Below are 18,379 nucleotides of genomic sequence, written 5' to 3' on the forward strand. Positions count from 1 at the left end.
ACGCCCCGCCGGGCCCCCTCCTTCGCGCTCAACATTCAACTCGACCTCCACCTCCCACCGTAGTGACCCCCCTCTCCCGGCAACTATCAAACTCTCCTTCGCAGCATCCCTGTATATCCATACGGATACACAGGCATCCAACACTTCGGCCTCACTATGATATACCTTTGGCGGCTACTGTACTGCGTGGTACTCGGTCACTCCCTTTTCATCCTTCATCCTCGTCCTCGGCGTCCCACCTTCCCCTACTGCGCTCCTCCCCTCCACGAGACTCCTCTCACCTTTTGGAGAATCGTCCATGGCTCTGGTACCCTAACCACAGACCGACCTCACGGCCAGGCACCACCTACTGGCTGTTTCGATTGAAAAGTAACAGCTAGTTTACTAATGTGACGGGGGTTTAGAGCAGCTGTGCGGCGCCTTTGAAGATTTTGCACTGATTATTATTTTTTTTTTCATGCGCATGGACCATCGATCGATTTTCGATGAGCTCGTTAAAAATTGCCTGTCGCCGAGTTTGTAGTGTCGCTGCGAAGAAAAAATTTTTTTTTTACCTTACGTTTGTAATTATGCGAAGTAAGACGAGATCGACTGGTTGGACCAACCCCGATCCGACATCCGGTCCTATTAATATGATGAAGTCAGCATGAAAGAGCTCTGGCAAATGGACGAGGAAACCTTGGCGTTCTTTATACAGGGAAGATGTATCTGAGCTGTCGCGAGCAAATTGGAGATTTCAAATTACTTCGTTCGTTACGTCTTATCGTGCTTTCTCTCCTTCCGCCTCTTTCGCGTAATGAAAGACATTTTCTTTGCCGTCGCTGCCTCCTTTTTTCTTCTGTTTTCTCACGTCGGGACATCTTAGTGCGACTCTACCTGTGCGGCTGAGTCTGCCGAAATGATAAGTGCCCGGCGCTTGGGTATGCGCTGGGAATGGCTGATGAAGTAGAAATTTATTCACGTACTGTTCAATTCTTATCTCTGCCTCTCGAATAAAGTGGTCGCCCTTTCGATTCTTAAGATTTGTTGTTCTCTGTATTTTTCGATATTGAGACGTCTGTGATTTATATGTTTCTCCCCAAACGCAGACCTCATACATTTTTATAGGGAGTCTCTTGATACCTATATATATATATATATAGACGTACGTATCTATACGCGTATATTCATCTTTTCTCTAGGGCGCAAATGAAGAACTAGGCACTCTCAAGACATTCACGTTCGCCGTGTAGTCATCACGGTAAATAAATCACGAGGCATCAAATATTCGACGCTGCCATCTCCATCTGAATGCAACCAGGTAACCATTATAAGGGTTGTTTGTGCAGGGGATCCGCTGTTCCTGATATTCATTAATCTGCTTCGACGTCGGAGCGTCATCGTGTAACAATTTTTTGTTACGTCGTGACGTCATGGACAGACACGATTCATACACATATAGTACGATCTGCGACGTAAGTACGAGATATATATGTATGTTTATTTCGTATTTTACCTAAATGTCAGAAATGTTTTTTTTTTATTCCAGAAATCTTTTCTCCAAGCTGCTACTCAAAATTACGAGGGAGCAACGAATCAACGCGGAGATTCGATGAAACGAGATAGATTCTCTCGTAATCGCGAAGTGTCTTCAACGAGGACTCTTAAAATCTTGAGGAATTCAGATGAAAAGCGCTTTAATGAAAAGTGACGCTTTAATCAAGGCAAAAGGCGAAAGTGTTTTACAGCGTCGAAGTAAGAAAGGGAAGCAGTGTACCAGAAATGAAGATGGAGTTAGACGAGGTATGAGGTACGGATGATACTTGTGCGTATATGTAAACTTGTACAGGGGCAGTTTCGAGGACACGCGGCACTCACAACGGCAAGCGGATGTATTTTTTTTCTAAAAAAAAAAAAAAAAATTGGGACACGCGGCATTGAAATTCTAACCTAATCTAACCTAACTGCATGGTAGCCTATCCAAATTTTGAGTGTCCAGCATAAAAAATATTTTGGAAAATTCGGTGTGAGTGCCGCCAGACGGCCCTGGAAGTTGTATACTATATACGTTGTATATAGGATTTTTCCAGGACCACCCTGGAAAATGCCAAATGTCCTGGAAACTGCCTTTTAACATATTTATGTATATGTATATATGTATATACTGTGAAAGTCCCGCACAATACGATTTTCTTTCTGATTACAATCACGTCACTTTAAGTGATAACCGTAATTCATCGAGAGACCCTTGAGAACGGTAAGGTGTCCGTACGTCTGCCTTATTCGAATGAGTCACCAGACACCCTTTTTTTTGAAATTTAGAAAAAATTTAAAGATTTTCAGGGAGACGGATATATTTTATTTAATTGTCATTTTGCTATCCACCTCCCCACCCACCTCGTTCATCCCACTCCACCCACTCCCATTCTTTTCTCGGTATTCAATTTCAGATTGTACATACAGTCGCTTTAGCGCGAAATGGGCTCAGCGATGGTGCCCTTAATAAGCCCATCTTATCTAAACAGTGTCATTAATATAAGCAAACTCAAAAAAAAAAAGAGAAAGAGGGCGGACACATCTCGCAGGGAACAAATGAAAGGAAATGAGAGGATTCCTGCTCTTGGGATATTGTCAGCATTGCCGTTGACTTTTTTCGATTATACTTAATCTTTTTTAGACTTGATCATCTGGGTCATCTCATTTTCTTTTTTTTTTTTTTTTTTTTTTATCGTGCGATTGGTGTACAAAAAAAGATAACTGGTGTCTCATTTGACAATATGCTATTCTAGGAGTATTACGTTGAGAATGGGAGAAAATCATTGTGGTGGAATATATATACAAAAGCCGCAATTATTGGAATCTCCTCAAATGACAGGGTCCACTCAATCGTGTGGGAATAAAAGGTTCAGTTTCATCGCTCTTGGAGTGTCACATCATTTGTTTGAATTTTCATGGCAACTCCAATTTGGGGTTTGAAAAGGCAATAGAATGAGAGAGAACGTTATTTGACATGGTCCTCGACGCTGACAATAATTAAAATGCAATTACGTGTTATAAAGAATTGCAAATTTGACGTGTACAGTCACAGGCAACACTTGTGCCACTGTATCCATAACGTTTGGCGATTCACTGGTAAAGTGGAGGCACCAAAAATTGTGAATTAAAACAATTGATACTGCGATTAAGAAATTTTTTTTACTATTCTTTTTCGTCATACTAGTAAAATATGTTGGTATAAAAAATGGTCCAATCAGGTATTCATGGCAACACGACCTCCTTTTTTCTTCAGATTTACCCAGTCTTCCATCTTCCCGTAAGAATAGTTGGGCACGGGTCAGAATAATCTCACAGGGGTTTTGCCCAATGAAATATGTGAACCTGGACGGTTAACGTCCGAGCAGTTGGTCCTTTCGTATCTTTTATCGACATCTGGTTAAACTGACCAGAACAATTCCCTGTATTTCGAGACTGGAGTTTGTTGCGGTAAAAAGTTACATAAATCGAGGATATGCCAAAAAGAAAGGTATCGTCATAATTATTCTCGCGAAGTCAATGAAAAGCGAGCGTTTTGAGAATTGAACGAAAGGCAGCATTAAGAAAAAATGTTAATTCGCCAGAAAACGTCTGAATACGTAATCGTATCCAAAAGATTACTTTTTTTCGTATGAAACACGAGGATAATAATTAATAAAAATTTTCCGTAACGTCGTCGACACGTGTACCGTCATAAAACCTAGTGAAACATATGGTGACAGATGCGTTGAAAATTGCCTCTCCCGATGTTTGCGTAGACGGTCATAGTGTATATGGGGTGGATAAAAAAAAAGTAATAACCACCGCAGGGTGATAATTTTAATTCGTCGATTAGGCATTCCGCGCAAATGGTGCAAACGGTACGCGAAACATCTTCATAGCATATTCGGCGTCTCCCCCTTGGCCGAATGCGAATGATCCTTTCTCCCGGTAATAATTCGTTCCACGATGGGACGTTTATGCGAGCCACGTGGAAGGAAGATACGAAGGGGGACCAGGAGAGACATTTCCGTTTGGCGCAGGAGCATAGGAAATCGTTCCGGGATAAATAAAAAGATCGCAAGAACGAAAGCGCTCGCAGTTCACATGAGAAGGCGCCCTTGGTTCGCGGGAAATTGCCCGTCGTTTTGATAAGCGCGATAACCGCTTCTGGAAACGGCAGAAATTACCGAGCAATCCGGAGAAGAAGCGGGCGTGGGTCCGGAAGAATCTCAGAGACGGAAGTGACGTCAAGAAAGATGGTAGATGCATCAGCGATGATAAGACGCCTTTATTTCGGTACGGGGGTTGCGTACCGCCATTTTACTTTTTTTTTTTTTTTTTTTTTTAAAAAAAATTTTTGATAAGCGCGATAACCGCTTCTGGAAACGGCAGAAATTACCGAGCAATCCGGAGAAGAAGCGGGCGTGGGTCCGGAAGAATCTCAGAGACGGAAGTGACGTCAAGAAAGATGGTAGATGCATCAGCGATGATAAGACGCCTTTATTTCGGTACGGGGGTTGCGTACCGCCATTTTACTTTTTTTTTTTTTTTTTCATTAAAAAAAATTGTATTCACAAGAGGCGACTTACCGGCCAAGTAACGTAAATCGCAACGACCATCGACACGCTCTTCGCCAATGGGAATGAAGATTCGGAGACACGTAGCGCCGACTGGCGGATCTTTTACGAAGAGGAGAATCCTTCTGGTCTCTCGTTGAAAATGCACGCGCCGATCCTAAAGTTCAGGGACACTCGACTCGTATCGTAAATTCATCTGTATTATGTCCGATTAGCATACCATCCGCGTGATGGTCCATTGTCGTCAGGAACGGCCCGTAGAGCCTTTACTCGCGATTTACGGATCTTTCTTTCTGACACATTGCATCTTTTAACGCTGCGAATGCGGCTTTACGATAGGGAACGTTTTCTTTGGTTCTACGAACGCTCGTAAATTCTTTCGTTGGCTGATGGCCCCGTGACAATTCCTTTGTTGGCTCTTATAATCAGCCTATCTCTCTGCACTGGTATTTCTATTATATATATACACACGTATTATACAGATTGAAACGTATATATTGACGTATGCCCAATCCGAAGATGTAAATAATTCCATTATCTCGTGGGACGGTTCTCGCGTTGCCTGACACATGAAATAGATGACCGTTTACGCAATGAGCGATGGAGTCCAGAGTCAGTACGTAGTACGCACCCCACTTCGAAAGCTTATGGCAACAGTTGTGGGTAATCGAAAGAGATGAATGAAAAAAATTGCATTAAAAACGCGTCAGCATGACCAAGCATGATGAGTTGACACTTTCTCTTTTTCTCCAAATGGCTAAGGGTGTCTGGGATCTCTATAATTTGATAGATGTAGTGTTTTTTTGGAAATTAGAAAAATAATCTCCAATGGAAACGGCCAATGTATACTCGGTGTAGATTTTATCGGTTCAATTTATTATTTTTTTTTTTCAATTAACTTTTCTACAAACAGGAAAACTGACACACCGATAAAATCTCATTCGAGCAATCGAGTGGTTGTCGATTTTTTTAATTACAAAATTTACATTTTTTTTTTCTTTTTTCTTTTTTTTCTTTTTTTCTTTTTGTAATATTCACCCAGCATTATTTTTCATCGTATTCTAACCATTTGCAGTTTTTCATTACGGAACCTCTTCTCGAAATGAAAAAGACATGCAACGAAGCATGAAGTGGAATATGCAGACTTGCATGCATGACGAGACAGTCCTGGAGCGCCGCACGTAAATGTAACGAGGGGTATCAAAGGGCGGTAGAAAAATGGCGCTGCCTTACGTAATTGATTTTTGGATGACTGCATGTTTTTCCGGTGCATCCTCCCAGTAAACATATCCGAGGAGTAAAAGTTGTCACGGAATGAGGGATGGTTCACTCAGTCCCTTTCCGCTTAGGTGTCATGCACGTCATAATTAACGTTTCATCAATTCACTTTTTTTTTTTTACTATTGTCAGCAGAACAATTTTGAATGAAAAATGAAATTCTTTACGAAGAGAATGAGTGTACGCTCTTGTAGGTTTTAATATATAGATATATTGAGGTATGATTCATCTTAGAACTTATTTACAGGTTAGACGTGTATAACGTGCAGGAATGGCTTATTGCAATCAGATGTGGAAGGATAACAATTTTTTATTATAATTTTTTTTTGAAATTTTCTGTAATATTTTACATTTCATACCAGCTGACGTAAGAATAATTGATCTGTCAAGTCGTGTGTTGCTACGAAACTTCTACGTACCAATCTTTCTGTTTCTGCTGTACGAAACAATCTTGGGAAGCTTTGGGTACGTTTCAAGGTGATGCATATCACCCCAATGAAATATTATACCTGCACCTGTCATCCCTCCAGTCAGCTACGAGCCCCGTCAAGCTACAAATCTAGGCTGCAGGTTGACTCGGAGCATGCAAAATTAAGGGCACTGCGAAGCCGCGTGTTATCGAATTTTCAAAATACGATAAAGAAATTTCTAAAAAAATGTGAAAATCAGGACGATTAATTTGCGATTAGCTAATTATTTAAAATTAATAAAAATCAATCCCTGGTTGTCTGACTAAAAATTCATAGATTGACTTTTTGGTCTGACTGTAAAAATGATTGATATCAGAAGATCAGCCTCGATACAAAAATATCCATTATCAGGTCACGCAGCATCTCGCTGTCTATTAATCTTCCCATCACAAACATAAGCATTGTGCGCGTTTCGGTGAATTCAAGTAAAATGATATCCTTTCAAAAGTTCCTGCATAGAGAGGCCCTTATATCTTTTCGTCGGACTAAAAAGTCGAAAAAAAAAGGACGATCTAAATTTTCCCAGCATTTCTTTGTCCCCGTCGTTAATACCATCGATCACCAGCGAGCTATAAAAATCGTAGAAAAGCAGGTGCGCCGACACTTTGCCTTGGCGAATAAAACTAAAAGCACCGACTGACCAATGTATATACATATATGCCAAAGCCTTGAGTGCCGTCAATAACAAAGCTAATCAATGCCCAAGGGTTATTGCGGTTCGCCAATAAAATACACATACCCGAAATTACTGGGGCTAGCTGAAAAGTTAAGCATTACGTGTGGTCTCGTTGCAGAAACTATCCGAGAACAATTGCCGGAAGAACGGGTCCACCCGGTGGATGTGGCCAAGTGGGACGAACGAGGATGCTGGGAGCCGGAGAAAGTTCTGCGATGAGTAAGTGGCTGAAGTAAAAGTGGACAAGGTGTGTGGTATACCTATGGCGAAGGTTAAAGGGCATAAAGAGAAAGAAGGACGAGAAAGTGAACGAAGGTGGAAGAAAGTTAGCGATAGCTTCCGGAAAACCGTATTATCGGGAAATTAAAGCCAGTAACTCATCCGAGCGCGACTTCTATTAGACTTTACTCAGACAAGGGCGGTCGATATTACTTTCGATATGAACGAGCCACTAAATTAATATCCACAATGCACTGGCAATTATGAGCAGCCCTTATTCCGAGGGTCGCGCGACGCCGAGAGCCCAGACACAAATGGCTGGAGCATCTGTGATATTCAGGATGCTACATATATGTATACCGAAAGCTTCGTACACACGAAAGAACTAGAGGCTCTCTTTCCCTTTGCCACCCCCGTTCGCCTCCTCCGAGAGAACAATGACGACCATCCCCCACGTACGCGGGGACGTTGTTGCGCGATGCTACCCTCTCTCGTCAAGAGAAATATTGCCAGATATTCTCTAGTGCTACGTGGTGACGTTCCCGTTGCACCACGGGTATTATTAGGCCGTTAAAACAGGGGCATAAATATGTCAGTATTCGAGGGGGTGGACGGAGGGTGGGAATTCGAATTTGTAAAGGCGTCTCAAAATTAATGCGGGCGTTACACCCTTCGTTTTTAGCGGAAGTCGTGCGTGCCCGGGAAATTCATGAAGGATTTTCCGTTTTTTTTTTTTTTTTTTTTTTTTTTTTTTTTTTTTTTTTTTTTTTTTTTTTTTTTTTTTTCTTCTATTTCCTAACCCACCAGCCTATTCTCGGCGGTTAACGCGAAGAATGCGATAGTTATCGCGAAGGAATCTCGTCCCCGTTTTACCTAGGTTTCACCCTATATTTACAACCCCTTTTCGTAATGCGCTCTCGGTGAAAAACGAGAGCCCACACTCGGGCACGCTCCTTAACTAAGGTCGCCCCCTGGACTAATGTCCTGAGGGAAGAGTCGCATCAACGGGAATATATTTTGAACTTCCACTGCAAGCCAATTTAGCCCTAATTCCTGTTTACAGGAGTGCCACGTTAAATTCTCAGTCCGACTGTGTTACGCCTGATGCGACCTTTTCGTCTAATCGCATTAGCTAACCTCTGCTGTGGGATACACGTGGTACTTTTGTTAGGTGACACGTGGCTGTGGAAAAGTTGAAATGTTTTTCGTTTAAATTTCAGTCCGTCTTGATTATTTCAATCGACCCACTCGGATTCCCTACCGATCACGTGACTTTGGTTGATTATCGTTTGGATAAAAATATAAAACTCGTGTACCATGATAATAATAATAATTGGCTTTTCTGCCACGTCACAACTATGGTAATGGGATATTATGACGTTAGACGTTATTCTTAGGTAATAATGGCATATTGCACCAAAGCGTAATAATGCCAAGGGTGTTTACGTTCACACGGCTACATATGCCTGATCTCATCGATTCGTCATACGCACCCCATACAGCCAGCAGACACGGGAGCTACAGTGGGTGGAGGAATATGGGGACAAGCAGGAGTGGAAGAGCGACGGAGAATTGTCACGGGGAAATATTACGTTGATTAAATCTATTTTGGGTAATGGAGGATGTATGAGTGATTGACGTTTTTTGAGTGGGGTTGCTGGGCAGTTGGGAAGGAAAATGAGAAAAATAAGGCTGCTTCTGACCCGAACTGTGGTAAATTAACAGCCACGTATACCTCACTTGTATTCGAGGTACGTGGAATTGTTCAATTCCACGATTTATCCTGAATACCCATCTTGGCCTCGAGTTTTACCGAGCTCGTATTTACGGAAGCCAGGGGTAGTTTTTATCACCTGAATTTTCTTCCACCACTCGTTCCTGAGAAGGACGTTCAAATAAAGCTGCTGCTGCTGCTGCTGGTGCTGGTGCCTGAGCTCACACGAAAATTAGATCGTTCTCTTGTATGGTGACGTGTCTGGAGTATCACCGAGTCAGACAATTCCACGAGTATCTTTGTTCACTCGGAGGTATACTCATTCTTTACCTAAAAAATAAAAAATAAAAATTCAAGAAGAGACACCCTCTTCTGGATTCAGTGGACGGTGCACTTTAATCCAGTTGTTTCGCGTGTTAGACAATTCTCGTATGATCAGCTGGAGTTACATATATAGATATAACAGACACGTGCCGTATAGAGTTAACGTGAAACATTTTTTTATTTATTTTACGATATTTCTTAATTTTGTTATTTTATAAGGAAATTGTTCTACTTATTTAATCGTAATTTCTTATTTTCTAATTTTATAAGGGAGTTTACATGGGGTTGCAGAAACTTGAGGAGGATGCTGATTGGTCCAGTTGATATGGCAATGGTCGTAGATTGGATGTCTACGATCCAACCAACTGGCAGCGAGCTCTCTTTGGTAACGACGGCTCGACGATCAATGGAATTTGAAGGGGTAGGTGAGAGTGGCAACACGCTAATTAAATTAACATTCAGTGGAGTGGAGTGATCGTGCGTTTAGTGATTTCGGGAAACCATTGCAGCCAATTGGACAGAGGCTTTCGAGTCTGTTGTGTAACGCAGCTTGGTGAAGCTCACACCTACGTATATAGCAGAGCAGAACGGTAGGCATGCGGATTCGCGTGAGCAAACGAGCGAACTGGCCGGGGGGTGAACTCTGACTCAACCCCTATAGATCGCTCGGGGATGTAGTCTGCTATCCCGATGGCTTTTCTAGCCCCGAGCTACGCACGCAATTGCCATCACTGATTGGATTAGGCGGCGTCTTGATTTGAGCCGAACGTCCGACAGGTTTGCATATCGGATATACCTGTACTGTCTGTTTACCTCGTTGGCCAAAATTGTTGGGATTCGTACTACAGTGGAAAGTGATACGTTATCAGCTGATACACTTCGCATATGAATATTATAATTGGAGAGTGTAAATCCGATTGATGATAATAATATCACAATATTACGTGCTATAAAAAAAATGAATTTTCTATTTTAAAAAATAACGTCGGACACTTCGTTTGCATAAAGTGTATATATATTAAATTTGAAATGAAGAAATTCATTTAATTGATAAGACCGAAGATTCTTTTTTTAATTGAAAATAAATAATCGAAACTGGAAAAAGTGTGGGGTAGTACGGAATAAAGTAACGAAACAAAGGGGATGCTTTCTCCTGGAAACCATTCAGGGTGAAAGAGGGTTAAGAGGAAATAAAAATAATATTGAAATGCACGATATACAAAATTTTAATGGGAAAGCACGTATTTTTGAATTGATCGAATTTCATTTTTTTTTTTTATTACGGACTATCAAAGATTCGTTGGACTGTCGATAATGCTGTAGAATACGAGGACACGTGTCTGTGCTTTGTAGACGGTCATTTCGTACGTTAATTTATTTTCCATTTCTATGACGCGACAGTTTCCATATAAATGCTCGACTGCGAAAGCCTTTAGCTGTCAAGTCAACCGTTCTTGAATTATACACCGAAACCTCGATTCAGTCTACGAGTCTTTCCGGTGACTACGGGATACATGTAATTTGAGCTGTTGATTAGGAATGAATGTATGACGATGGGAATTAATGAATTGAATGGTGAAAATTTATGAGAATTCTTTAATAAGCGATATTTAAAATTATTTAATTCTTGGATGATCCTAGTTTCACGTGCACTCTAAAATTTCATTGATTACGTGAAAACTAAATGATCCTTTCGTTAAAATTTCTTTCAAATTATTTTAACACGAATCAATGTACGTTCCTGTCTACGCTTCTCAATTATTTATTAATACACCCGACCACCAGCGCATTAATATATTTAATATTTATTAATAATTCATTCGAAACGTCTAGTCTGACGATCGGAGAAGCTCCCTAAGTTCAATTAAATCAATCGATAATTTTTACGAATCTCCCGACCGACGAATAATCGATTATCTGACGAGATCGAATCGATCGTTACGTAGAACCGATGTCGACTGAGACTTAATTAATTCATAAGGAATTCAAGGGAAGCATTAAACCATGTTCGGCAATTACTATAATTAAGTCCCGTGCTATTTGGGCCAATGGACCAATGTACTAGTGCAGGTTAGATCACTTGAAAATGAGTCAGAGCTGCCGATGAACACATTTCACGTCTCGACTGCAGTTGGCTGTAGTTCCATAGGACGTTGGACGTCGCATATGTCACGAAGGATCAAGGCTGCCATTTTGGGGCGTCGCGACGTCAATGCACCAGTGGTTGGAATTTCCTAATCAATGACCCAGATGCGTGTTACCGCTCGGCGAGTAGATCCAATGGATTTTGGAAACAGCACCGAGACGGATTATGGCTAATTCGTAATTATGGTCAATTTCCAAATTGTCATTCACCCTTAATTACAACTGTTCAATGACCGATCAATAATCCCCATTATCTTTACACATCATAGATTCGGCCCCACGAAGCCTTTACACCCAATCTCAAATTTTGATAAAAATTTAATGAAAAAAATTTTCTTCCAAAAAATTAATTCGAGTACTCTCACCTAAGAATCGTAAAGTCTCAAAGCCATCGGATTGCCAAGAATTCATAGTGGTCATTTTGTATTGGAATTCACGCCTTCCCCTTTGAAAGGGATGAATTCAAATCCTTGGGTCTAATTTCGAATGAAAGTTCCAAGTTGAAGAGGGCGTCGATCGTATTACCATAAAGTAATGAAAAGGGATCCTGGTGCATTACTGGATGCTGCGGCTCTTGGTCCATTCTGTATGGGACGGTAGGCATCCTTCTCTATATACACGGGAGGGGGTAGGAGCGAGGGTGAACGCATGCCTCACCGAACAGATAGATAGGTTCGCAATGACGGAGCAAAAGCAGCCAGGCTGCTTCTGCAAAGGGGGATGCGCACTGGATATAGGGATTCGGGATTCGAGGAGGATGTACTCTGTACATGTGTTTTCGGACAGTCCCTATTAAGAAGGGTCTGATCGGGACATTAGGTTACCCATGGACACGTGTATTGGTCAGTAATCGAGCGATTTTAGGGGAACGTCCTACGTTGGGGGATGACAAGGAAATTTCGGTTTAAGGGATCTCATTACTCCTCGCGCTATACCAAATAACCTTCTGTAAGTTTGTTCACGGAAATTCCAAATGAAAGCCAATCGATGCTCGCATCCCGAATAGTCGGAATTCTCGTGTCTACTTGGCGGGGTAGTTATTTTTATTATGAAAATAATTTTATATGTAATTTTGAATTTTGAATTTTATCCTATACTGGGTACAAATTTTCAAAGTGCAACATCACGCGGTAGCTGCTTCCTTGAGTCGATCGTGTCACGCGACATAAAATTCCACGATCCGACCCCCCCCTGGGCACTTGATATAAACGTAGGAAGAATCCGCGAAGCGTGACCAAGTAAATTCGAAATAGCTGCGTTTCGGAGTTTTAGAGGCTCTCCGGCTTATCCATTCCTTCTTCACGGCGCGGCTGCCTGAGCCACTCGTATTTATGGGGCATCGGCAAGAAAGTGAATTTCCGGATGCGAACCGGACTAAATCACTCCCATTCAATTCCATGCTTAAAGTCAGCTGGCTTAAAGAAGCGGAAGATGCAGCGCAGTGTGAAACTTATAGAAAAAAGGGAGGATGATTCCGGAACGAGTGAGACACAAATTCGATTTCGTTCGAGCGCCCAAGTAGATTTGGTCCATTCTTATCGTAATCCTTATTCCTTAGATTTTTATCTTTGCTATGGGAATATCTCAAGTGCAGTACGTATGCTGCTAGGGGTGGTTAGAGGCACGGGGTAATAACGGGGGTGAACTTTTATAATAAAAATTTGTTTTTTTGGTCGATTTAATTTTTTGGAAAATTACGACCGGCTATGTATCAGCGTTCGTGTATTGAGATAACTTTTTTTTTTTTATTCAAGTTCAGCAGCTGCAGGCTATGCGGAAAGATGAAAACGATGGGTATATGCTCAGTCATCACACGTGGTATAGTCTGTCTGAAAATGTTCGAAGTGAGTATAAAAGGCGCGCCTATTCAAACATGTCCGAAAGGAAGAAGGAAAGGAGCCTCTAAGTGGTTGTCCTTATGGCTGAATGTTATGCACACAAAGTGGCGTTCCCTGTATCGTTTTCTGTGACAAGCAAAGTGCGGGTACTTGGCAAACACAAGTGGAAATCATCCGTTTTCGAGGACCGCTGGACCAGGGAGGCTGTTGCATCGATTTTCAACAGCTGTGCTTTATTGTCTTTTAACTCGAATAACACGCATTATTTCGCGTGAGATAAATGATCCCGTGGACTAGAATCCGGAGATGATACAGACAGTGGCCAATTTTACGGGTTCAGGATTCCATGAAATCCACATTTTCTTAACCCATTGCGGACCAGACCTCTCATTGCTAACTGTACCCGGTGGCCAGATTTATTTTTAGATAAACAGTAAATACGCGATATCTCGTCATCCGTCGGTAATGCGAAAAAAATATATTTAGTCAAATACGAAGAAAAATAATTTTCTTTTTCTTATTGTATCGATTCGATTTGTGAAAATGTTTATTTAGGTTATTTGTTAATTAACGAAACGGAGACAGGACGAATATGTGACTGAGAAATAATATTGTAGGAGTTGCAAAAAAAATTGCGAAAAATTAATCGACTGAATTTTACAACGGTGCACGTGTCATGGGTGTGGTACTATGAATGGAAGTATATTCCCGTGAAAGAGGTAAAGGACGTAAGGCAGGGATGTATTTCTCATCACCTAGGATTATACTGTTATTACAAACCCGGAACATCGTCACGGCGTCATATCAAGAGCTTCGCGAAATTAATGTACAGAGCGAAAGTTTGCACATTGGATAACGCACGGCATTGGCGTCGGTATTGAAAAACCGGAAATTCTAACAGACATTCGCAGGGCTGCTGGCTGTTCATTTGTTTCATTCAGCCTGTCAAGGGATGAAAGTATGGACATTACGTACGGTCGACGTGCGCATGCGCGGTATACATTTTAAGCATATCAAATAACGAACCTGAGTTCGTGAGAAAAAAAAATCGAACAAAAAGAAAAGAGACAAAAAATATTCCAAATTCACGAAAAGCTCCTTTTTTTTCTCATTTCGATGTCAACCCTTCGCGAAGGACCGCGATTCAAAGGGATGAAAGCGAATAAAAATGGCAGAAGCAAAAATCACAGGATCCGTGAAATAGGGATGCTGACACTCTCTCTCTCTCTCTCCCTCTACATATATATAGATTAGAATCGAAACGACTACCTGTCGCGTGAGTGGATATCTCTCTGCTCGAAGGATTCTTTTAAACAAACTTTGAGTTCAGCGCGCTGTTTGCATAGGCTTTCGTTTGACTTTGGACCCTTTCGCGCCAGTCGCTTCGCTATACGACTGGCTCGCTTCCAATATCGAATTCTCGAGCTACGTCCTATTTGGATTGCGTAGCAAGACCCGAGAATGTATTACCTTCCCAGGGAAAATGTTCTTTGGTTTAACGAATGGTATTATTACTTCCTTATCTCTCCTTCCTTCCTTCTTATCTGTCTTTCTCTCCTTCTTTCCCCCCAATTTCGTGTGCTTTCGTCGATACCAAAAATCCCACGACGAGTCACGGACAGTGAAATCCACGAGAAATGCCGACGCCTTACGGAGGGATGAAAATTTATAAAATTTCAAAATTTCAATAAAATCGATAACGGGTGATTAATTAAAAAAATAATATAATCGAGCTAAAATTTACGTATAACGATAGCGAACAAAGGGGATTCGCGAATATATATAATTGATAAGGGGTGTACTTGAATGGTTGATAATAATAGGGAAAAACTATAGTAACGATATACCGGTTACAAAATATGACGTAAGAGTTATGTTCAGGAAGGGAACGGGCGAGGAGGGGTGTGTGGGGGGGTAACAAAGTGAAGGGGGGAGAGTGAAACAGGGGTTGGAAATTTTAATGTAAAACGACGTCAATTTCGTGACGGCACCAAGGCCAATGTCAACCCTACGTCAACGTGCGATTTCCGCATGCGGAAATGTCTGCGATCGACGCTTTGCTTTATACCACGTCTGACGCGTATATTTTCCGCATCGCGAAAATCCCATTCGCCCATGGCGTTCGAGTGGGAAGGGGGGCGAGTTTGGATTCACCAAGAATCTGAGAGAACCCGTCAGACCCTCTGTTTGTCTATGCAGATGAGCATGGATCAATGCTGTTAATTAGGATTCGCTTTCCCCTTGTTCCGGCTTCCCCTCAACAGCCGCCATACTTCCACCTAGCTTCATCCAACGCGCACAGATCGCACAGCTTGGAAAGTTATCTTACGCCCACGATAAACCTGTAATGCTGTGTCTGCATGGCCGAACAGCCATAATCATGTGTGATGCCGTATAATCATATGTGCCGAGTCGGTCCCTGAGACCACTCTCAGTAATTCATGACTTTCTTAAACAAAGACATTATACGCCTCGGAGTCGAAGTTATTTGCTATGCAGTGAATCTGCTGTTGATTCCTTAAAGGTATGGATACTTGTATCTATGCAAGTGTCTTATACTTTAGTATAGCCAATGAGACTACATGGTATACTCTGGGTGTACTTTGGAAATGTATTACTGAAATGTAGCATAGGTATAGGTTCGTTCTATGCTATTGCATTGTTGAAAGGTGCGCAAATGACGTAAGACATATCCTCCAGTATCATGTTTGTATTGCCAGATAAAAGACGGACGAGGCAGACAAGGGAGCTATAGCTGTGCCAAGGAAGACTTTGGACTGGTACAGGGTGCGTCAACGATGCTCCGAAGTAAGAAAAGTTTGTAAACACAGACCGGCCTGCACTTAGGAGTGAATAGATTTGAGGGCATCGCTGACGAACCCTGCACAAATTGTAATTGACAAATTGGTCGCGGGAGGTCAGCGCTTGTTTATCGGTACTCGGGCGGGAGGGGGTAGTCACTGGGACGCGGCAGAATTTATTAGCGTGGCCTTTAGTCTTCCGAGAGCCGATCTCCTATTTCGGGATCTTTGACGCCGCGAACTTCCGTTCTTCCTTTCTTCCCCTGTCTTCTTCTCATTAAGGCTTTTCTTCATCTTCCTCTCGTCTGTCTGCTGAGGTATATTCACTTGATTATTTACTTTTCTCTCTCTCTTGCTCTGGGCCGACTTCTCTGCCTCTGTCTTTCTTTCTTTGTGTTACCTGTCTTCCACGTTTTTTCCGCTGGGCTATACCTCATTCGCGATATCACTTTGTTATCACAGTCAACTCTATTAAGTCAGCAACATAACTCTCTTGTTTGTCAAAGTCTGAACTCTCGTGTCTCATTGCCCTATATCATCTTTTTCTCGAGGTTCTCTCCCTCGGACCTTCAGCCCATTTCACTCCGTCTCCCCCTGTACCCCTTACCGCCACTTCCGAAACCGCGTAACACCGCGAGTCCATTTAAACAACCGCACCGCAGTCATTCGGTGTCGCGCGCGAAAATCTGTGTAGTGCAAAAATAATGACCGAGATGAAATCCTCAAGTTATCGCGCGAACGGATCTCGAGTGCCAAAGGACAGACTGGACCTGCCTGTTTAACCTGCCGCGTCGCGGTCATTCGCCGTCGTGCGCGAAAATCCGCGAATTTAGCCACAGACGTAACAAGTGAACAATTAGCCCGCATCCGAAATACGCTTAGTGCAAAGACAAGTGCCAAGATCCGAATCCTCGAGTCGTCGCCTGAATGGACCACGAGTACCGAAGAGGATGGAGACTGGTTCTACGGATGGACTGCAGGCAAAACCATTGAGAAGACGGAGAGTCCCGTGGTGAGTGATCTTTTCTGCTCTCTTTCTTGCGTCTAGATCTTAAGTTATATTTTTGCTATAATCAGCGCATACCAGAAGGTAATTCGGTAATGCATTTTGAAAGTTTACCCTTAATAAAAAATAGTCTCATTGACTTCTACCATAATACTTCCGAGTAATCAACTGCAGATTCGCTGCATGCTAAATAATTTCAACTCAGACAATTCCCAGCATTGGGTACCTCTTACATTGAAACATTTCACTCCGTCTCCCCCTGTACCCCTTACCGCCACTTCCGAAACCGCGTAACACCGCGAGTCCATTTAAACAACTGCACCGCAGTCATTCGGTGTCGCGCGCGAAAATCTGTGTAGTGCAAAAATAATGACCGAGATGAAATCCTCAAGTTATCGCGCGAACGGATCTCGAGTGCCAAAGGACAGACTGGACCTGCCTGTTTAACCTGCCGCGTCGCGGTCATTCGCCGTCGTGCGCGAAAATCCGCGAATTTAGCCACAGACGTAACAAGTGAACAATTAGCCCGCATCCGAAATACGCTTAGTGCAAAGACAAGTGCCAAGATCCGAATCCTCGAGTCGTCGCCTGAATGGACCACGAGTACCGAAGAGGATGGAGACTGGTTCTACGGATGGACTGCAGGCAAAACCATTGAGAAGACGGAGAGTCCCGTGGTGAGTGATCTTTTCTGCTCTCTTTCTTGCGTCTAGATCTTAAGTTATATTTTTGCTATAATCAGCGCATACCAGAAGGTAATTCGGTAATGCATTTTGAAAGTTTACCCTTAATAAAAAATAGTCTCATTGACTTCTACCATAATACTTCCGAGTAATCAACTGCAGATTCGCTGCATACTAAATAATTTCAATTCAGACCCTTGTACAATTACCGTTAAATATCTCTTAGCAATGTGACAGATAATACGACATCCTGTTACGCCCTATCATTTCCATTGACACCTATCAAATAAAATATTTGTTTGCATCTGTCAGATTAACCACGACCCTCGCATAAGGCTAGTGCGAAATTTTATTCTTTATCCCTACGTGAATCCAATTTGAAAATCGAGGATATTAATTTTTTTTTCTCAATATCAAAAGCTTATCACCTAACCTATGTTAGATAATATTCAATTATGGACCTAGCAGCAAGCATAGGTCAGATCAACCGGATACGCATATTTTGCGGATAACGTTTATAAATGAATATAAAAAATTGAACAAATTTTATATATGGGTTTTATTCTCGTTTTTGTATTTCTCGCATGTGAACTTAAAAATAGTATGCATGACTTATTCGTATCCCTGGTACAGGATACTACAGTAAGTTATTCG

General features: G+C 42.0%; 2 long non-coding RNA genes across 3 annotated transcripts in view; one reads left to right on the plus strand and one right to left on the minus strand.

Annotated features, from left to right (window-relative positions):
- The first annotated feature begins 1,158 nt into the window (after positions 1-1,158).
- On the plus strand, positions 1,159-7,228 carry LOC112495159. 2 transcript variants are annotated; one of them, XR_003061451.1, is made up of 4 exons: positions 1,159-1,240; positions 1,329-1,454; positions 1,529-1,789; positions 7,114-7,228. It is a non-coding gene; the product is annotated as an uncharacterized LOC112495159 (long non-coding RNA). The 2 variants fall into 2 exon arrangements; XR_003061452.1 differs by having other exon boundaries at positions 1,529-1,782.
- A 1,845-nt stretch (positions 7,229-9,073) lies between these two features.
- Positions 9,074-18,379, minus strand: part of LOC112495157 — a 143,346-nt gene continuing 134,040 nt past the window's right edge. The window contains exon 8 of the long non-coding RNA XR_003061449.1: positions 9,074-9,258. This is a non-coding gene — a long non-coding RNA (uncharacterized LOC112495157). The remainder of the gene's footprint in view (positions 9,259-18,379) is intronic.

The sequence above is a fragment of the Cephus cinctus genome, unplaced genomic scaffold (genome assembly GCF_000341935.2).
Source record: "Cephus cinctus unplaced genomic scaffold, Ccin1 Ccin1_scaffold1371, whole genome shotgun sequence".
NCBI classification, from domain to species: domain Eukaryota; kingdom Metazoa; phylum Arthropoda; class Insecta; order Hymenoptera; family Cephidae; genus Cephus; species Cephus cinctus.